The sequence below is a fragment of the Bactrocera oleae genome, chromosome 3, assembly GCF_042242935.1.
Source record: "Bactrocera oleae isolate idBacOlea1 chromosome 3, idBacOlea1, whole genome shotgun sequence".
Taxonomy (NCBI): Eukaryota; Metazoa; Arthropoda; class Insecta; order Diptera; family Tephritidae; genus Bactrocera; species Bactrocera oleae.
The window spans coordinates 44,609,086-44,615,086 of NC_091537.1; the positions used below are offsets into that span (position 1 = coordinate 44,609,086).

General features: G+C 40.4%; 1 long non-coding RNA gene across 1 annotated transcript; it reads right to left on the bottom strand.

Moving 5' to 3' along the window:
* Positions 1–1,303: 1,303 nt before the first annotated feature.
* On the bottom strand, positions 1,304–4,192 carry LOC118680835 (uncharacterized). The gene is made up of 3 exons (XR_011395209.1): positions 3,823–4,192; positions 1,819–3,759; positions 1,304–1,761 (listed from the first exon to the last, which is right to left on the bottom strand). It is a non-coding gene; the product is annotated as an uncharacterized lncRNA (long non-coding RNA).
* Between the last annotated feature and the right edge of the window lie 1,809 nt (positions 4,193–6,001).

The following is a 6,001-nucleotide window of genomic DNA, read 5'->3' on the forward strand; positions in this document are numbered from 1 at the left end:
TTCGCTGCAGCCGGTACTGAGATAAAGCGTGAGGCTCGACTCAGTCAGCTTCAAAGACGATCGTATAGTATCAATAGGTACTATGTCAGTAGTGTATGAACATTGCTTGGCATTGAAATTTAAGGATAAGTCGAATGGCATGGGGGGCAAGAAATTCTCCCTCCACCAGAAGCACTTCACTCTCTTCTTACGGGTGATAATCAGAAATCCAAACAATTCATGCGCAATATACGCCGTTATAATAACGCATTTAAGAGTAAGCAAGTCATTGAGCGTGGGTTCATGCTTACACAAATTTCTGCAAATATACGAATCTTGTATTATATTGTAGATCCAGATACACAAGCATCTACGCGGTGTTTTGATAGACAACATCCAAGAGTTAGTCAACAATGTCTGTCCTGACATTGATAACGCAAGTTATAAGACAATATCTTGGTTTAAAGAAAGAGCGATTCTATCACCAACTAACGAACAAGTAGATAAGGTAAATAACTTGATTCTTTCAAAGATTGATGCGCCGACGAAAATATACTACTTGGTCGGTCCTGTTCTCGATTTGGAAGAAGCTGTTTATTTTGCTACAGAATTTCTAAACTCTTAGAATACCTCTTTACAAAATGGTGTTGAAAGTAGGTTGTCCTTTTAAATTAGTAAGAAACATGAATCCACTAAAAACTTTTTTAATAGAGTGCATAATACTCACAGGATGATCGGATTTACCCTTCCAATTTAAACGTTTACAGTTTCCGGTAAAGACATCTTTTACAATGACCATTAATAAGTCGCAGGGACAAACCTTCAACGTTGCAGGCTTAGGCAAATAGGTAAGAATGTAGTACTCCAAAGATTGCAGGAAATCTTCATGGTATAGGGAAAGGGGAATTGTTTTACTCAAAATATAACGCATGCGGGCCACGGGTAATAATGAATAAATCAAATTTACTGGATCGATTTGAATAGTTATTTTAGTGAGTGGCTATATATTTTATACCCGTGCGAAGCCGGAGTGGGCCGCTAATTTTTAATATATAACGTTCACAGTTTTTCAGTAGTGTATTGAGAATCAGCAGTGTACCCGTACGAAAATGGCTCGGGCCGCTAGTAATGCATATAATACCAATATTTATGTACATACTTTTGTCAAACCTTAGACCTTGTTGAATTTGCTCCATATTGACTGGTCCGATTGCTTTGCGCTTAAAGAAAAAAAATGCGTTCCTTATTTCCATTAAATCATCACTTTTATAACACAATATGGCTTTACAATGTTTTCTTTTAATAAATATTAAAGGTTGTGAATATTTTAATGTCAAAAGCAGTTGTTTTACAAATCTTCAACAGCAGTGAGGACAGTATAGATTGGTGAATATATTTTACGTATTCTAATCACTTAAAATTTTTGATCGAAACTTGGTATTAAGGGAAGAACTATATCTATAATAAAATTTGATGGAAATAATTCGCTGGGGATGATTTCTTTTTTTGGTTATGTTAAGTGAATTCGATTCTCTTTCCTAGGTCGATTGTGAAAAGAGGATTTCACTTGGACAGCTATTAACTCCGGTCCGTTATGGCACTTAGAACTCCTATAAAAATTTGTCATAAAGACCTCATAAACCAACATAGCGTCCGAGATATATCTGCCTCAGTCTTGTGAAAGCTGGACAATGGAGGGGAAAATGACCGCATGTTTCCACCTCATCTTCTTCCATACAACTTTTACAATTTGCGTCCGCCGACAATCTCCAGTTAGAACTCCTACGATTTATACAAGATGTACTTGGCTAAGGACAAACAGTTTAGTTGATTTCTTACGTTTTACTCTAGGCCAGAAGGATCTGGTAGTCGCACAGCCGCTGAACATCGACCAACGCCTGCAAAGCGTACGCGAGGTGCATAGGTCCAGTGCAAGAGCGCACGATGACAATGGAGATCCGATTCGTACCTACTCCGATGTGAGCAGGGTACGGGTGACTAGCTTGTCGGCTAAGCTAGTTTACAGTAATTCTACTGTGCCAAAGGCACCCAAACGGGTCTGATGATGAAGTAGCATTATGTTCCTTGACTAACATTGAGCGCAGAGTTAACGAGTTCAATGCCAATATCTGCTGTTAGATTAAATGCTTACCTCCCTGAAAGAAGCTTTCTATCAAGAATAAGCTCCAGGTATTTTACCTTAGCAACAGGTTAAGGCGTGAGCCTTGGAAATAGGGGAGATCTGGGATTTTGTACCTCCAAGTAAATAAAACCATTATATTTTTTACTTTGGTTTACAGCTAAGCCGCTTCTATCGCCTACTTGGATACCACGCTGAGGTACTCGTGAGTTAGCTCGTAGACGGTACTTAGAAGAAAGAAACTAAAAGCAACGTCGTGTTACGCAGGCTGTCACCCGACAGGCTCGTTCTTCGAGTTCCTTAAGTAATTCATTATCACCAAGAGCAATGGGAAAAGTATCCCACCATTGTGCACTACCCCACACCGCTATGACCGTTCTGTCACAGAAAAGAACGCTGAGGTTCGATTTCACCTCAAACTTTTCGAAGGCTTTGATCATTGCCTGTGAACGCACATTGCTGAATGCCCCCTCGACGTCGAAAAAGCTGCCTACAGAAAATTTCTTGTGCATATGAGCTCTCTTCTGCCATGACACTACATCGAGTAGAGGTATTTATCGATTTGAATTTGCTGTAGGCATGCTGGGCGCTTAAACGTTTACCGGTAGTTTACAATTGCGCCGGAATAATGCCATAAGTGACAGGAATCTTTAAGGGTTTCAATTGACCCAGGTGACGTTCAACCGAAAGGCCCAAGAAGGCTGAACAGTCCTCTCTAAACTCCCCCAGTGGTACTTCTTCAGCCGAGTGGTTCGACGTAAAGTGATCATCTAGGAGTAGCTTCAACGATTGCTCACTGCTCACGGTCCATTTACCATCAGCATTCCATAGATGAGCTAGTGGAGTAGCTTTTACCCAAGAATGCGCCTAAGCCGTGAGGACTAATGACAGGTACACTTTCGCAGGCTCTCTTAGCTTTCTTCACCCAATCGTCTCCAGAGTAAATTCTACGGGGTTTGTTGAAAGGTCTGCTGCTCGAACATCTGATCTCTGTTAGCTCCGATATCCATCAAAGATATTTCTTTTTCCTTTCTGAGTTTTCGAAGAAGAGGAGCTCTCAAGAGTAGTCTTACACGCAAAGCCACGAAGACCTCGACGAGCCACACACGGTGATAAGATCGAGTCTCTGTTGGGTGCGGTTGGAAGAGCTGATCGAAGTTTCTTGCAATATAGGTCCCAATTTGTATTCCTGAAAGTTTTATAGGTTCTGCGTTCTGGGCGTAAAGCATCCAAACTGAATAGAGCGTCTCTGTGATCAGAGGGGGAATGATCGTCTAGAACTTTCCATTCCGAAATTAAGGGAATAATATCCATAGAGGCTAGTGTAACTTGAAGGACCTCCGTTCTGGTAGCAGTCAAAAAAGTGGGGAAGCTCTATTACAAAAAGAAAGGTTTTCACTGCATTTAAATTCAAAAAGTGGCTCACTTCTTGCATTTGTGTCCGAGCTTCCCCCGACGGAGTACCTAAAGCTGACATCCGAGTCAATTATCACGCCGGCTCTTCTTCATCTGGCCTCTACTAGAGCGCTCCTCAGAGATCCGAAGGTAGCTCCACTTCGTCGTCCTGCCGCATGTAGGCTGAGACAAGCCAGAGTTTTCCTGCATAGTTTTGCAGCTTAGTGGGAATGACATGTTCGTTGCTGAAATCAGGTAGAAGAAAGCTTTTAGTTCATTTCTGACCAACAAACAAGTACTGATTCTACCTGTATTACTGGCTGCACAGAGCTTGTGTCTCCTTGTCTTTAAATCAGAAATGCCGTTTTGCTCTTCTCTTCCGTCCCTACTGGAGGCAGCGTGTCATTAGATCTGGCTTTCGTGGGGAGTATTCTGAGGATCACTCTCTCGAAATCATAGCTTTTGGCCTCTTAGAGACACTGAGAGGAGTGAGAGATTCTTTGTTTAGGAGTTTCAGAGATTGCCGATGTGACTTTTCAGTCCTGTCCAGCCTTTTCACTTTCTGGTCTTGGGTGAGAACAGAAGGATTGCAATAACGCAACATCTCCTCGATTTCAACCGGGGTGGAGGGTTCGACTGGAAGCTAGACAAGAGCCCGAGACCCTATCGGGAGATCCGTTCATCGGCACATCTTCCATACTGATGTGCCAAGCGGAACTCTTGCACCGCGGCAGTGGCCAAGGATTTCCCCTGACCACCTTCATGAAAACAGAGGAAATAGCAATCGCTACCCGCTTCTACTCCTCATCAGAAATGGTCCCATATTCCTTGCTGCGGTCGAAAACGCCAGGTTCTACTGAGCTGCAAGTTTAGCTAGTTCGTTAAACATTGGAGCCGCACCAAACCGTGGCGTATTGCCGAAGGAGGATTCCTTTGGGGCCTGGTTGATTCCGCTTTTTCATCGTTCGAGCCACAAAACACCCTTTTGATCCATTCAAGTGTGCTAGCATGCTGCTCAATTCCTGTTTAGCCTGATTGCCACCGTATCACTCAAAAATCTTGGCCGCCAACCTGTTTAGCAGCGATCTATCTTCCGGTAAGGTAAGGCTATAAGATGCCAAGGTTATCTTAGTTACGAGGCCAAGACGAGGGTTGACGCATGCAATGCATTCAGAGCCGACCACCCGAAAGGAGAAGTCATCTCTATGTATACTTACCACACCAATTTAATGATATGCATAAAAGTAAATAGTAATAAGAATATAAGCATATTAATAGAAAGTAGTCATTTGCTTAATTGTCTTCAAAGCATTAACTTGAAAAAACTGCTTTAAAAATTTTGGTGAATGCTTTTTAAAACAGAAGCGATAGGTAACCGTATATTCATTGACACCAAAATTTCTAACTAATTATCTACTCAAACATGAGCAGACAGTTGCGGTACGTAAAAAGATTAGAAGGGTGTTCTTGGTAGATACTCTAAGTACTTATAAACTTATTACTAATTTCTTATAAACATAAAATTGTGTAATATTCTGCTAATGTATCCGTAAATAAGTTACCTGAGGAGTGAAGTATTAATTTTATTGAAGAAAGCTAAATTTTTTATTTTACATAGTTTAGTCCTATTGTATTAGAACCAGACCAAGGATAAAATTTCCCTGAAAGCAGAGTAGAACTTGGGAGCATACTTTCCAAACCATGACGGACAATCCTATAACACTGTAAATGTTAAAATAATTCATTTATCTATTTTGATAAACTGTTTATAAATATTTAAGTATACCTAGACTAGGAAATTATGAAGTATGAAATTTCTTTGAGCAAACAATTTCGATAGAAACATTCAGAAAATATAAAATACAGATAATCGCGCAAATTACAGCCTTTGTTAGTTCCAAAATATGTCAGTGCGAGCAAACGAACAATTCAATAAACTCTTCAACATAGTAGCCAACGTCAAAATCCTAAAATTCGCTCAGAAGAACAATATAGGAATACTCAGTTACTTGGGTCCCGGCGGAAAAATATGTACCGTTACAGAGGAACACAACGTCGGCAGCTTAGTACGAGGGGCAAAAGGGAAGAAGTTTTGAAACAGAGACGTCGTCAGCAGAGTCAGATCCGCCTTCTTAGAGGCAATTTATTCAATCGACAAATTGAAAACGAAAGGCAGTTCCAACGAATGAGGTTAAGGAGAGAAAATAATGTAAAAAAAACTGATTAAACAGATCTCAGAAATGTTTATTTTGAAAATATAAAGAATGGTCCGGCCGAAATATGTACTTGCTGTGACGGATTAAAGTTTTCATAGTACAATAAATAATAATTTCAAAACTATTGCTCAAGGTCATCCGAATGCTGCATCAACCTCTTTTTTGATGCACAAGATAGATTTTTAGAAATACTATATTGGTTGGAGGATTTAAACCCAATTGAAGAACGGCTAATAATGCCTAGATTGTCCTTTAGGAAAATTCGTCCTTT